Raw genomic sequence first — 14,742 nt, 5'->3', positions numbered from 1 at the left:
ACCCATTCATAATCGCTCCGTTTTAGTGGCTCAGGCTGATGTAGCCTCAATTAATTTGGAAGGAGAGATAAACGGCCGTTCCTCTTTGTCTCCCATCCATTCCTCCCTTCCCTGTTGTCTCCCCCACAGCCTCTCGGTATCTCTGCCTCCAAGCTCAGTTCTCCTTTCCTTTTTCTAGTCTCACCTCTTTTTCTCATCTTGACTGAGTGGCTTGAGCTGTCTGCCTCTTCAACTCTCTTTGTGTTGCAAAGCCTTAGTTTTTGTCCTTTCTTGTGGAGTCTCTTTCTGATTCCCCCTGGCTGTCTCTCTCATTTCCTGTCTCCTTTTCTTTGTCCATGTCTCTGTTTGGCCCCTGCCCCTTGCTTGTCTTTTTCTCTGCTCCATGTTTCCTTTGGTCCCTGACTTTGGCCACTCTGTCACCTCTGGGGCTCCTTGCCCCACAAGTGTGCCCACACGCCCTGCTCTTCTCTGGTTCTGACCTGGTTTTCTGCCCCCTCATCCTGCTCGCGCCAGCCGGTTCTTTGTCTCTGTCCCTCTGAACAGCTTCCTTCTGTTCCCCTGGCCCCTTCTGCTTTATCCCCTTTGTGCTGCCTCCCTTCTCCCTGTCCCCTGTGCTTGCTCTTTTCTTGATTCCGATTTATTCTTTTATTCCCAGTGTCTCCACTTGTGCTCTGGGTCCCTGAGTTTTCTCTCATTTCCTTTCCCTATCCTGTCTCAAAGATGACTTCCTCCCCCTGACAGCTCAAACCTCTTTTCTTTTGGTGCCTCTGAACCCCCTAGCCCATGAGTCCTTTTGTCTCCCCCACCCCTCTCGAATTATTATTAATGATAAAAGCTCAAACATCACATCAGTAATTTCTGAGTGAGTTTTGCAATGAAACTGGGGCCTTCTCGGCCCCTCCCGAGTCCCACAAATTTTACTTTTGTAATTTCACGCCTCTGGTTATCGCCACGCTGCTCCGTCCCTCTCTGCCTCTCAGCTCCCCTCCCCACCCCCCTCCCCCCCGGAGAGAGCACTTAAACTTGTTTTCATTCCCTTATTCTTTATTTTTTTAATGTCCACTCTCTCCGGAGTCAGTAATGCTCTTCCTCTCTTTCCTCTCCCATTTTCTGTTAATTCTGCGCCATCTGCCTTAGCATCTGTTAAAAATAAAATTTCCCTCACACAATGAGAAGCCTCCCTGCTCCTCCCTTCCCCCCCTGCAGCCCCCCAGGTTTGGTGCTGGGGCGTCAGATGCCACTTCCTCTCTTGGGATCCTCCCCCCACCCCCCAGTCCCTAGTCTGGTTTTCAGAGAAGAGACACTGTGTTGGGCAAGCAGGCAGCTGGGGGGGGGGGGGGTGTCTGCCCAGGAGGCCTGGAGCTGGAGGGGGCAGCTGCAGAGGGAGCTGGAAATTGGGGGGGGGGGAAGGGTTGTGCAGAGGATGGAGCAGGCTCCACCTTCTTGCCTTTCGGGGACCGGCCAAGGCTGGAGCTTTGAGCTGCTGAGACAGACCACCTGCACAGGTAGGTGACAACAGGTGGGGCAGAGGCTTAAGGAGACCTGGTACACTAATGAAGAAGCATGCTGGTCAGTCTCTTTGCCTCTTTCTGGAGTGCTAGTGCCCGAGGCTGAGGGGTAACGTGAGTGATTTGGGGGAGATGGGAGGAAGCTACCAAGTCCCACTGGCTGACTCCAGCTTGGGCTGGCAGTGATGATTCAGAGGGTATCCTTATGATGGGCAGTCCAGGGTCACCTGCACATGTCTGCTGGAGGACTGTGTTCCTGCTGCTGCCCTGGACTCAGCTGGAAAAGGGGGTGGGGGTGGGTGGGCGTGGGGTCAATGACTCACATGCCCTGAAGACTTTGGGAGGCAGAAAGCTCTTGGGTAGAAGCCAGCTTCCCAGAAGGTCTGAGGCTGTCTGTGTACATGTGAGTGTGTGCCCATGAGATTAAGTGTTGCCTCTGTCCACTGGTCTGCGTGGGTATGTCTAGGACATATGTACGCTGGCTTGGATTTTTTTTTTTCTGTGCCATCTATATCTGATCACATCTCTCAAGTGGGAGAGTGTTATGTGTTTTGATGCATATGTCTGTGTCGGTCCATGAGGTGGGGTATGACATCATTGTGTATGCTGAATGATGTTTCTCTGTGTGTTTCTACGTAAGTGCTGCTTTGCAGAACCAAACCGTCAGTCTTCGTGCCTATGCGATGGCTCAAATCTTACTACTACTTTGGAGTGTTAACGTTTTGTGTATCTGTACACGTGTGATGCTGTGTGTAGCTTTTTGACACCGACATGTGGATTGCGTAACTTCTGAGCAAAATGATGCTCCAGAGCCTCTCTCCATGGGAGGGTATTCCCGTGACAGATGTGTGTGCACTGTAGACTTTGTTTGGCTCAGTACTACACGCATGCGCGTGTCTTGGAAGTGTGGTTGAACCAGACATGGCTGAGAGTTGGTGGCTCCGATGAGATCACCTGAGATAAGGTCTCCTGGGAAACCAAGCAGCTCAGAATAGAGGTGTCAAAATGGCACAGGCTTCAACACCAAACAGTTCTGAGAGCAATTCCCACATCTACCCGTGACCAGGTGAGCTACTGCAAGTATCTTAGACATGAAGTTTCTACATCCACATGCAGTGTTTGTCTTAGGATTTGGCACCAAAGGTCTCAACTCATCTGGTATCTAATGCTTACAGTAAGTCTAGCACCTGCCATTACACACCCTTCATTCTGCACAGGAACTTTTCTTTAAAAAAAGATTTATTTATTTATTTATTTTATGTATGTGAGTACACTGTAGCTGTACAGATGGATGTGAGCCTTCATGTGGTTGTTGGGAATTGAATTTTTAGGACCTCTGCCCACTCTGGTCACCTCTGCTCGCTCAGACCCAAAGATTTATTTATTATTATACACAAGTATACTGTAGCTGACTTCAGACGCACCAGAAGAGGGCGTCAGATCTCATTACGGGTGGTTGTGGGCTACCATGTGGTTGCTGGGATTTGAACTCAGGACCTTCGGAAGAACAGTCAGTGCTCTGCTGAGCCATCTCGCCAGCCCCTGCACAGGAACTCTTTTTGTTTGTTTGTTTGTTTGTTTTTGTTTTTCGAGACAGGGTTTCTCTGTAAAGCCCTGGCTGTCCTGGAACTCACTTTGTAGACCAGGCTGGCCTCGAACTCAGAAATCCGCCTGCCTCTGCCTCCCAAGTGCTGGGATTAAAGGCGTGCGCCCCACCATCACCCGGCAGGGACTCTTAAAGGATCTTTACTGTTTTAGGAGTGAGGAAACAGAGGCACAGAGTATAAATAATAGAGACTAGGCATTCGAGTGTCTGATCAGCCAATGGTAGCTTGAGAAGTGGATCTTCCCAAATTATTAAAACTCGTGTGTGTGTGTGTGTGTGTGTGTGTGTGTGTGTGTGTGTGTGTGTACATGTGTGTTCTGCCTTATGAGATTTCTTTTCTAGGTTATCACTGCCTCCCCACCTTGTCCCAACCAGCATCCCAGAGGAGCGATGGTCCTGGGGACTAGACAATAGAGACGCGGATATGAAGGAGGCACTGGCCTTGCCCTGCGGCCAGCTATTGCCAGCCAGCCTTGATCGACACCAAAGACGCCTAATCTCTCTCTGGCCCGAGGGGAGCAGAAGCGTTTGTGAAACAGATTTTTACAAAATGTTTTGACCCTGCTCTCCCCTCCTCCCCCCTATCCCTGCCTGGCACCGTGTCACCTAATTAAATCAGCCTTCGCGGGCGACTCTGCTTCCTGCTAATTGTGCTCTGAGCCTGCTTCCGGAGGCCGCTCTCCCCACCCCCTAGCCACCACCCCAACTCCGGAGGGCAGCGCATCGGTGGGGCAGGGTGAGGGGGGAGCTCTGAGAGGTGCAGAGGCCCTTAGGAGGGAGGCACTTGTGGTCTTCCTGCGAGTTGGTCTGCAATCGGGGAGACTGAGTCACCCGGCCTCTGCTTGGCCAGCCTTGTTGCCCAAGGACCCGGGCCCAGGTCTGAAATGACCCTGGGTCTCGGGGAGACCAGCTCGAGCGTATCCGAGTAATTGTCTCCGCCAGACGGAGGAAGAGCGAGGCTACGCGGATTCCGAAAATCCCAGGTTTCCTTCCTCTTCACAAGCTGCACTGGCCCCGCCTAGGCCAGTTTTGCTGGTTGCTTCCAAAGCTTGGAGGCCGATGGGAGTGCGCTGCCTCTGTCCATGGTTCTGAACACGCTCCAACCCGCTATGCCTCCAAATTTGCCCCATGAGAGCAATGACTGAAAACAACCTGGGTGACTGACAGGCATCGACCTAAGAGCTTCCAAGCTCTGTTTAGTTTAACTCTCTCAGCACCCTGAGAAAGGAGACATTCCCATTTTGAAGATGAGAACATGGAGACAAAATGGTTAAAAAGCTCCAGTTGAGGAGTGTAAGACGGTTTTCACTTTATCCACATTATCTACTTTCTTCTTTAAATTTTATGTATTTATGTTTAAGTGTATGTACATGTGTGTGTGTGTGTGTGTGTGTGTGTGTGTGTGTGTGTGTGTGCTTGCATGCATGCATGCATGTGTGCGTCAGTGGAGGTCAGAATCTCCTAAAACTGAATTTACAGGCAGTTGTGAGCCACCTAACTCTGGGGATCAAATTCATGTCTTCAGTCCTTTTTTTTCCCACAACACAGAACATGTATTATTTGTGCATTGAGAAAAAGTTGTGAAGAAAACACCTTTCTTTTTCTTTTCTTTTCTTCTTTCTTTCTTTCTTCCTTCCTTCCTTTCTTCCTTTCTTCCTTCCTTCCTTCCTTCCTTTCTTTCTTTTTTAATGTACATCCTTCTGGTCAAAGGCCTCATATTTTTCAAAGAGAAAAGAGATTCACTCTTTATTTAGAAGAAATAAGGGGAGACATCACTGGATGGACTTCATTTGGTTTCTTACTCCAGCAATCCAATGTCCACATATGGTGTATATATGAATATATATGTAATGGGGAAATAAGTAAAATTTGAATATAGACAGGATATTTGATTATTAACAATAATTAAGGAATTATTGTTAATTTTAGTATGTGTGAGTGTAACAATATTGTGACTTTGGAGCTTCTAAGAAATCTTTGTCTTCCGCCCCCCCCCTTAAAAAAAGTTGGGGGCTGGAGACGTGATTCAGCTGGTAGAATGCTTAAAAAGCATTGTTGACTTGGTCCTCAGTAAACTGGGCATATACTCCCAGAACTCAGTAGGGAGAAGTAGGAGGACCAGACAGAGTTCAATGTCAACCTCATCTTTGGCTACATGATGGGAGCTCAAGGATAGCCTGGCCTACATGAGCCCTTTCAGAGGAAAACTTTGTTAGGAGCTGGGCAAATGGCTCAGTGGTCCAAGTGCTATGGTATACAAACATGAAGGCACGAGTTTAGATCCCTGATCACCCACATGAAAAGCTGGGCTCAGCAGCAGCCCTGTAAACGCAGGGCTAAGGAGGTAGAGATTGTGGGATCCATGATGCTGGCTTGTATGCCCTGACATTCTAGCCAATCAATGAGTCCCAGGTTCAGCACAAGACCTTGCTCAAAATTAAGACACCCAGGGTCCATCTCTGGGCTCCACACATGTGCAAACACGTTCCCCCCCCCATGTACCTACACATATGCACACACATGGATATTATATATACATTTGAAAACCCACAAAAAAGGGAGCTGTTAGGAGATCCGTTCAAGGTTTCTTAAGAGCCTCGTTTTCAACAGCCATGACAGACTCACACTGGCAAATGTCCACACACCGACAGTGTGACCTGTCTACAAGTCTGTGTTACTGACTGCATGGGTAGGCATTGTATCTCCGTGAGAACGTGAGCAGCACATATTAAGTGGCTAAGAGACACCAGAGTTTCTATAATGTGTATTCCAGTCCTTTAAACTCACAGCGACCCTGAGAGGGAGGAATTACTGTGCCACTATAGCAAGTGCAGGAACTGAGGCAGAGAAAGTAATTTGCCCGTGGCCTTACAGTTAGTAAGGGGTAGAGCCGGAGCCCAGGTATTTTGGCTCTACTCCCTAATGTTCTTGCTAATTGACTAAACCACAGTGGCCTTATTAGTGTGTAAGGCTTGTGCCCGAGTGTGACTTCCTTCAGTGCGTGGAAGAGAGGAGCCATGTATGTGGCCACAGCAGGGGCCACCCTGCCTGTGATGTGGGGCAAGACATGCAAGGAGCTGCAGAGAAGCAAGCATGGAAGGGTGATTGGAAATGAACTTGTCAAGGAAAAGGGCATGGCCCACTAAACATTTACTTCCTCTGAAGGACTTACCTAGTTATGAAATGTAGCTAAGTTTGATCTTGAAATTAAAAATTCCCTCTCCGTAATAAGAAAAGAGACCATTTGCCAGACAATTCTGTCTCTTAGCCTGTAAGAAGCTATGGAAACCATGCCATGTATGATGTCTGGGATAAGGTAAGGATGTATTAGCAACCTCTATTACTGTGAAAGAACTGGGCTTAGTGTTAAGAGCAGGACATAGCCTTACACTCAGAACTCACCAGCTGGACAACTTGGGTGAGAGTCAGATCTCATTCAGCCTTACTTCTCCCTTCTAAGACACGGAGCTAAGCATACTTTAAATATCGTAAACGTGCTGGGCTTAGGGCACACGCCCACTCTCATCACTCAGGTGGCCGAGGCAGGAGGATCTCTGTGAGTCTGAGGCCAGCCTGGTCTGCAGAGTGAGTTCCAGAACAGCCAGGGTGACACAGTGAGACCCCGACTCCAAAACCATACTGTAAACAAAACTTAAATGAGATGATAGAAGGTTCCAGGCAGTGTGCCAAGGGCACAGTAAGTGTCCAGTAAACGGCAGGGTTATTACTTTATTCCAGTGTTTCTGATACATTTCCCTTGGGCCCTGGTGCCACCCAAGTTATTGGATGTTTCTTTTGTTTTTTAAGATCTCAGTGTGCATGCATGGGTGTGTGGGTGCGTGTGTGTGTGTGTGTGTGTCCCATGTGTATATAGATAGCCAGGAAGGCCAGGAGAGGATATTGAATCCCTGGAATTGTTGTGGGTGCTGGAAACTGAACTCTGGTTCTCTACAAGAGCAGAAAGCACCTCTAACCACTGAACCATCTATCCAGCCTCATGCTATGGTATTCTAACCTTGGCTTTTTTGTGTGTGTGTTCCAAAAGTATACCTGTGTCAGTTGCCTGAGTGCCTCCCATCCCCCTTCCTCCCATCCCATGAGCTGCCTGATTTATTTAAGTCTTTCTACAAAACAATGTAGGGCATTGGCATAGGGACTATCAAGGAAAAGGCCTTACCATAGAAGAAAGCAATTGGACTTCAAATGTACAACTCCCCTTGACTTTTGTTCAGTTGTGTGATTTTGATCAAGTGACATTTTTCCTCTCAAGGTGTCAACTATCCTGCACTCACAGTGAGAGGGTAGCTTGGACGTGCTATGACATCATGTCGTGAGACTCTTTGGTTAATTGAATGTGCTCAGGAGTCAGACAGAGGATGAGGTGAAGTCTTGGACTCTGAGAGGCTGTGAGAAAGGATTATAGATGCTGGAGTTGAAGTTATGGAGGCATGACTGTCAAGACACAAAGGCAGTGACTCAGAGGGATTCGTGACTACACTTCCTCAGGGTGAATGACTGCATCCATGTGAGACTGCATGGGAAAAGGAGGGAGTGGGTGGGTGTGTTTAAGTAGGTAGGTATGTGCAGGCATCACACTCTATGAATGAATGATGTTCAAAGGAGTGAGTATAAGGCCATGAAAATTAGATGTGAAACTGGGTGTGGAAGGGGCATGCCTGGGATCATCTGTGAACATAAGTCGAGAGGTAGGACACGTGTGCGGAACTGTGGGCTCATGAAATGGAGGGGAGGCGGAGGAATCTCTGAGGTTGGCCTCAGGAAGAGCTCAGGCCACAGATGAGCTGCTCCCCTCAGGGGCCCTCTGACGGACTTGTGGGCAGCTCTGGGATGACCTACACACTGTTTCAGCCACAATGGAGTCTCCTCAGCTGTGATGACAGATGGCTCCCTTTACGTCTCACACTTGTGTTCATATTTATTTAAAGGCTGGGTGGCCAGAGGTGATCTCCTCCTCCTCCCTGGCCATGAGACTCCAAAATAGTGGCAAGATGGGAGCCGACACACAACAAGGATGGAGATGTTGCTGCTGAAGCAGAGTGCCTCCCTCCACTGAAGTCATTGGGGAATATCTGGAGGGGGTGTGTCCTCCACTGAGAACATTTATGCAGGATTTCAGCTCGCTCTTGTGTTGATGTAGAGAACACAGACATAAGTATGTCACACTTGTGTGCAAGGCTCACTGAGATCCTCAGAGTCACCTAAACACCTAGAAACTTTAAGCCTGAAAAGTCAGCTTCTGTTGCTGCCTCTTTCTCTTTAATTTAAGAGATGTGTAGAAGACAGCAATGCCCTCCTTGGATGCATAGACAGGAATATAGCGCCCTAAGACACTTTTCAAGGCAGCGTGATGATTTGGGTCCAAATATAAAAATGCATATCTTCTTTAAATATCATAATTTCATTTCTAAGAATTTATCTCAAGGAGATAATTGTATGGATGCAAAAATAACTGTACACACACAGACACATACACACACTCATCTTGGGGTATTTAACAGTGTAAAGCTGGAAGTAACCTAAACGTATTTGGCTAAGTAGGTGACATGGTGATCCAGAATAGAACTAGTAAAGTGCTCACAGCGCTCTGTACTTGTGGAGTAAGAGCGATGTCCTATGTGCTATTGATTAAATGGTTGAAGGGAACAGAACACGGAGCTTGGCTCCCTTTACGTCTCATATTTGTGCTCATATTCATGTAAAGGAAGAGAGAAGCCAGGTGTGGTGATGGCGGCTCTTCTCTTTAGTCTCAGTGTGCTTGGGAGGCGGAGGCAGGATGATCACAACTTCAAGACCAGTCTCAGCTGGATAGCTGGGCCACGAGAGAGACTTCATCTCAAAACAAGCAAACAAATACATGCACAAAGAGCTATCTGGAGGTATAATCTTTCAAATGGCAACAATGACCAGGTGGCCATGGTGGGATTTATTTCTGAGGTTCATTGGGTTGATTTGTTTGTTTTTCTATTTTTTGCAGGGAACATGCATCTCCTTTAAAGATAATAGGAAGAAAGAGGCTTGGCATGGAGCAAGCTACTTAAGGACTATTTAGGAAGAGACCTCCACATGAAGGTGTTGGGAAGAACAGCACATTGAATAGTGACATCCCTACGACATGCCTCTCCAGGTGGTGCGACATGCCTCTTCTCTTACCCAGGGCGCCTTGCCTCATTATCTCCCCCCCACCCCCCCTTTGAGTCACAGGAAGAAGATGTGACTTTGAGAAACTGGTCTTCAAACTGGAGAGAGAGAGAGAGGGGCATCTAGGTAATGCTAAGTCAGATTTTGAGACCTCCGAGGCTTGGTGCCCGTGTGTGTGTGTGTGTGTGTGTGTGTGTGTGTGTGTGTGTGTGTGTGTGCGCGCGCGCGCATGCATGTGTGTAGAAGGGGGAACATGGGGACATGGATACAGGAGACGACACGATGTAGGACTCCCTCCGTCCTAGTGCCCCACTCCTTAGCAAGGGTTCCCAGCTCATGTCCAGCAGAATAACATTTTAGTTTCCAACTAAAGCGATCATCCTGAAAGTACCCGAAAGCATTTTCCTCTGGGGATGAACTCCATAGAGCCTTGGGGCTCCGGGTGATTTAGCAGCCAAAGACTGCACTGCTCCCTAGAGTAGTCCTTCTGAGGAAGTGTTAGCTTCTCCTCCATGCTTCCCGGACACTGGAGGGACTGCAACTCCTGTGTGGGACTCTTCTGTTTCAGTCGATTCTAACAATTGATCTTACAAGGAGTCGAGGAAGAAGGAGGAGGAAGAGAAAGGTAAAGGCAGAGGAGGAGGAAGAAAGAAAAGAGGAAGAGGAGGGGGAAGAAAAAGAAGAAAGAAAAAGGGAGGAAGGGAAAGGAAGGAGAAATAGGTCCAGTCTGGCCGGGTCTGCAAAGGAGATGTGCTTCAAGGACGGCGATTGTTATGGTCTTAATGTTTGTGTCTCCTTAAAATCCACACGCTGGAAGGAACCTTTGGCCCTAAAGATGGCAGTACAGAGATGTTGGGCCTTCTGTGGGTGGTTTGGTCATGAAGACAGAACTGCCCTCATTCCCAGCTGGACTAGCACTCTTATAAAACAAGCTCCAAGACCTGTTTGCCTTCCCTCCCATGTGAGCTGATTATGACAAAGGAAGTAGGGCCCAGCCAGACCCCCACCCCCACCCCGAACCTTGATCTCGGACTTCTCTGAAACTGTGAGGAATAAATGTTTATTTGTGAGTAAGCTTCCTGGTCTTAGGCCTTTTGTTATAGTAACCCCAGTGGACTCATGCTCTGGTGGAAAATTCAAGAGTCTACACCAATAGCTCAAGAGCCAGAGCAGTCGGGCCTAGGACAGTGCAAACAAACGGTGAAACCTACCTTGCCATTGTCAGAGGCGTGGCCTCAGCAGAGGCGTGGCTTCAGCAGAGGCGTGTCCACTGTAGGAATAGAGCAAAATAAAGCCTAGAAATGCGGAGGAGACTGTCCAGTTTATTAAGGAGAGTATATGACATCAGATTCTAGTCACAGCAGACTGGGCAGCCAGTGAGATGGAGGTCTGTATGAAAACCAGAAATGTTCCTCATTTTTGTAATGTACTAAGGGTTTTGTAAAGATTCTGCATGGAAACTGTGAATCAAGTTCAGGCCACCCTCTTTCCCATGTCCAAAGGACACAATGTGTCCTGACACCTGGAAATCCCTTTTGTCTCCACTCACCCAAAGTCCTCAAACACCACACACCCATGGTTTGAGGTCTTTCTCATCTCTGCTCTTTTGCTTTTGTCTCTTTTTAAGACACTAGCTTGCCATTGTCCCACGGATTGGGCTCCCAAGGCCAGATATATAATTTACGTGATTCACAACTTTAATACATTAAAGATTATTTATTTATTTACCTATTTGTGATTGTTTACTTATTTACTTACTTATTTTTGGTTTTTCGAGACCAGGTTTCTCTGTGTACTAAAAACTCACTATTGTGGACCAGACTGGCCTCTATCTCTGAAATCCACCTGCCTCTGCCTCCTAAGTGCTGGGATTAAATGGTGTGTGCCACCACCACCTGGCTTGCTCTATCTATCTATCTATCTATCTATCTATCTATCTATCTATCTATCTATCTATCCAGGATCACACTGTGTGGCTCAGGCTGGCCTGGATTACAGCTGTGTCACTAAGTCAGACAGGACATCCTTTCTACACAAGGAAAAGGTGGCTTCCTCTTTCTCTGACACAAATGGCCTTTCTGCCTCCTTAGTCCACTCTCCTCAGGCAACATTTGAGCCTCAGCACTTCCCTAGTGCTCTGGTCCAGGTGTACTGTTACTTAAGTACGATTCCACTGGGGACAGCCTGGAAATGCTGTTTTCTCCGACAGGCTACCAGGCAGAGGTGTATTTACCCCAGGCAGAGTGTGTGTTTAATAGTAACAAAGCCAGGAGATGTGGAACGATGAGCCCTAAACCCAGCAGAACTGTTTGCCATCCCATCTCCCAGGTCTTAGAGCCTCTCCTGATCTTTATGCTCATGCACTCCCCGTGCCTGTGTCTAACGTTAACAACAATCCTTTCCAAGCTGGCTGTAGTGACCCATAGCTTTCATCCCAGCACTTGGAATGCAGAAACAGGAGGATCTCTGTGGGTTTGAGGTCAGCCTGGTCTATACATCGAGGACAGCCAGAGTGACATAATGAGACTTGTGACAAAACAAACAAAAACAATACTAACGCCTTGTATTGCGTGTAAGGGTTTCACTTTTACATGACCTCGTTGCTTTAGCTAACTCTTATGGTGTGAAATATATGGGGCACATATTATTCCCACACCCTAGGTAGGCAACTGAGGCCCAGGTTACAGAACTAGCCCGACTCTTGGAGGTGAAGCTAGTAAACTACCCTTTCAGGCCCTAGCACAGACCTGGGGCCAGGCAGATGAGGGCATGTAACCTTTGCTCTGATGAGGGTTTGTTTGTTTAGGGGTTAGGTAGACTGATAAAGATGCTACAAAAAGGGAGGTATAACTGTCCCAAGCTTAGCTAACACCCCATCATTAGATATTTTCCTTGTGACTCCATGATACCCATCTTGGGTGGCTAGTTCAGCGCAGGCCATTGAAGGCAGTGACAGATGTGGCCTGAAGGGCTGCTGAGCGCGGCTGTAAGGTGCAAGGTATAGTAGACTGGACCCCCAATGCCCGGTGCGGGAAGACGCAGGGACTGCCCTTACCGCAGGGCGGCGCTCGCGAAGCCACCCACCTACCCACCCCTCCGAGCCGGCAGACTGAGGCTCGCGCCGCCCGCGACCGCCCCCTGGTGGGCCTCGGTGGGCGCGGCACGGAACCCCACCCCACCTCAGTGCATCCCGCAGCGGGCCCCCGCGGAGGCGCAGGCGCAGGCGCGGCAACTCTCCCGGCGCTCCCCCCGCCGCTCCCCCGCTCGCTCCACTTTGGGGATAATTTAACATGTTTCACACTAACTTTCCCGTAATGGCCGCGGAGCCTTTAGAAATGCAGCCTCCCGCTTTATCGGCGGCCGCGCTAATGGTTATCTCGCAGCCGTGCCCCCGGCGATCCTGTCAGGAGTAAATAGAAGCTGACACAGTCATTTGCTTAAATCTTCTCCACACTTTTGCCGCATTTCCCTCCAGAGGATACCCCTGAAACAACAATTATTTGAAATGTCACGCGTTTCTGCCCCTGGGCTACCAACAAATGAACATTAAATCTATTAACAGAAAAAAAAATTAAATGTTTACTTTTCCAAGAAGGTGTGAGAGGCCAGAGTCAGGGAGGGGCCGAAGGACGGGGATGGAACGGCGGAGCCAGGCAGAGAAAGGAAGAAGAGTAATACAGACAGACGGACGAACGGACAGACGGACGGACAGCTGGGCCCGCAGAAAGAAGCGGAGAGAGACAATACTCAGAAATCAGGACCAAATCAAGAGAAGTGGAGAAAGATTTCTAGAGAGGTAGAAAGTCAAGACAGGAAATCACAAAGGCATTCTCCACCTATAAATGTCACCCCTACTGCGGTCCAAAAAAAAAAAAAGGCAAAAATCCAAAACGAAGCCATCGCCACAGCTGCTTTCCTCTGGACCTGGGGGCTCCCTCGTTCTCGTTCAGCCCGCCAGGATCCTTGTGTTCAAAGTCAGAGCTCCACCAGTTCAGCCAGAACCGGTAGAGGGTGGGTTGAGAGTTTGAAGCTGGGGATGCTGGGGTCAGCAGGTGCTAGGAGACCCCTGGGTCCCCTGCCGCTTGACTCCCTCCGGGGCTCCTGGCCATCTTAGTCCACTCTGCGACTCAGTCTTCTCGTGTGGGCAGTGGGAACTAGGACCTGAACCTGCACTGCGCAGGTCACCTAAGTGATAAAGTGTCCTAGTGAGGTGCAATGGCCTAATTGCCCTCCCTGAGGTTGGCCTTTGTGACAACTGAGAGCTATCTCTGCCGGTTGAATAGGATTTGGAATGTGTGTGGCCATACATTTTGGTGCCTACAGGCAAGCGCCTTGCTGTCTGGGATGTCTCCAGTAAGCAGGCACTTCCTGCAAAGAACAGTAAGGCCGGCAGGAAGTCTGCGATGAAGGAGCATTCGTGTCCCCACACATTAACCCAGGATCAGGGTTTAGTGAGGCATGGGTGGAGGCTGGAGGACTGAGCAGTCGGGGATTGGATGTGGGCTCAGGAAGAGCTCAGTAAGAGACTGATACAAGAGTCATGGGGGGGGGGGTGTCAAAGAGAGGGTCCTGGGACCGGAAGAACAGATGGAAACAGCCAGGATGGCATGAGTGAGCTGTTCTCAGCTCTTAAGCCCCTCTCCCTTGCCTGTCCTGGTCCCTCATGGAACAATTTCTCCGTGGCACTCTCAGTTAAAAGTAGGTCAGGTCTTGGTGGGGTTGGGTGGGGGTCATGGGCCAACGGAGCAAGGGGTCAGGCAGGCTTGGGTGTGAACACCCACTCCACACACACCATTCCAAGGCAGTGACTGATGCCTGAACACAGGAGCAAAGCTATGAACTCACTCTCACATTCACATGCACACTTTTTTATCCTCACATGAACCCATGCTCTGAACACTTCAGACACACTCATGTAAACCCAGGAAGACAGCTTTTACACCCAAACCTTCAACACTCATCCACATTAAAGATGACTCTTGGTTTGTGTCCTTCCCTCTGACAATGCCTATCCCTCATGCTCTCACAAACACCAAAGGAATGACAAAAGACAGTGTCCGTCTGTCCTACTGAGGCTGTGTTTTTGTCTGAATGAAGACTAGCCCATGTATGTTTTTTGTGAGTGTCTGACAAAGAAAATATCCATATATTTTTGTATTTTTGAATGTGGACATGTTGCCACATCCAAGAAGACTGTGTGTGTGTGTGTGTGTGTGTGTGTGTGTGTGTGTGTGTGTGTGTGTGTAGGGTTGTGTGCCAGTGTGATTGTGTGTGACTGGCTGAGAGTGTGTACTGGGGGTGTGGGGGGGTGAGTGCTATTTAAATAAAAAAGAAAGGAAGTGAATCAGGGTCGTTTCCATTTTAATTGTAAAACAGATAAGCACTAAACACTTTGAAAAAGTAAATGACTTGAGAATAATTACTCTCTATTACCCAGCGTCCCAGGGGGGCAGTTGGAGGAGCCCAGAT

At 48.7% G+C, this 14,742-nt stretch overlaps 1 long non-coding RNA gene across 2 annotated transcripts; it reads left to right on the top strand.

Moving 5' to 3' along the window:
* Nucleotides 1-1,272: 1,272 nt before the first annotated feature.
* On the top strand, nt 1,273-11,000 carry Gm26644 (predicted gene, 26644). 2 transcript variants are annotated; one of them, NR_167899.1, is made up of 2 exons: nt 1,273-1,505; nt 9,110-11,000. It is a non-coding gene; the product is annotated as a predicted gene, 26644 (long non-coding RNA). The 2 variants fall into 2 exon arrangements; NR_167740.2 differs by lacking the exon at nt 9,110-11,000 and adding an exon at nt 3,457-3,762.
* Nucleotides 11,001-14,742: the final 3,742 nt, after the last annotated feature.

This window comes from Mus musculus, chromosome 19 (genome assembly GCF_000001635.26).
Source record: "Mus musculus strain C57BL/6J chromosome 19, GRCm38.p6 C57BL/6J".
Classification (NCBI taxonomy): domain Eukaryota; kingdom Metazoa; phylum Chordata; class Mammalia; order Rodentia; family Muridae; genus Mus; species Mus musculus.
The sequence above is the reverse complement of the archived record's forward strand: the minus strand, read 5'-3'. Positions and strand labels throughout refer to the sequence as shown.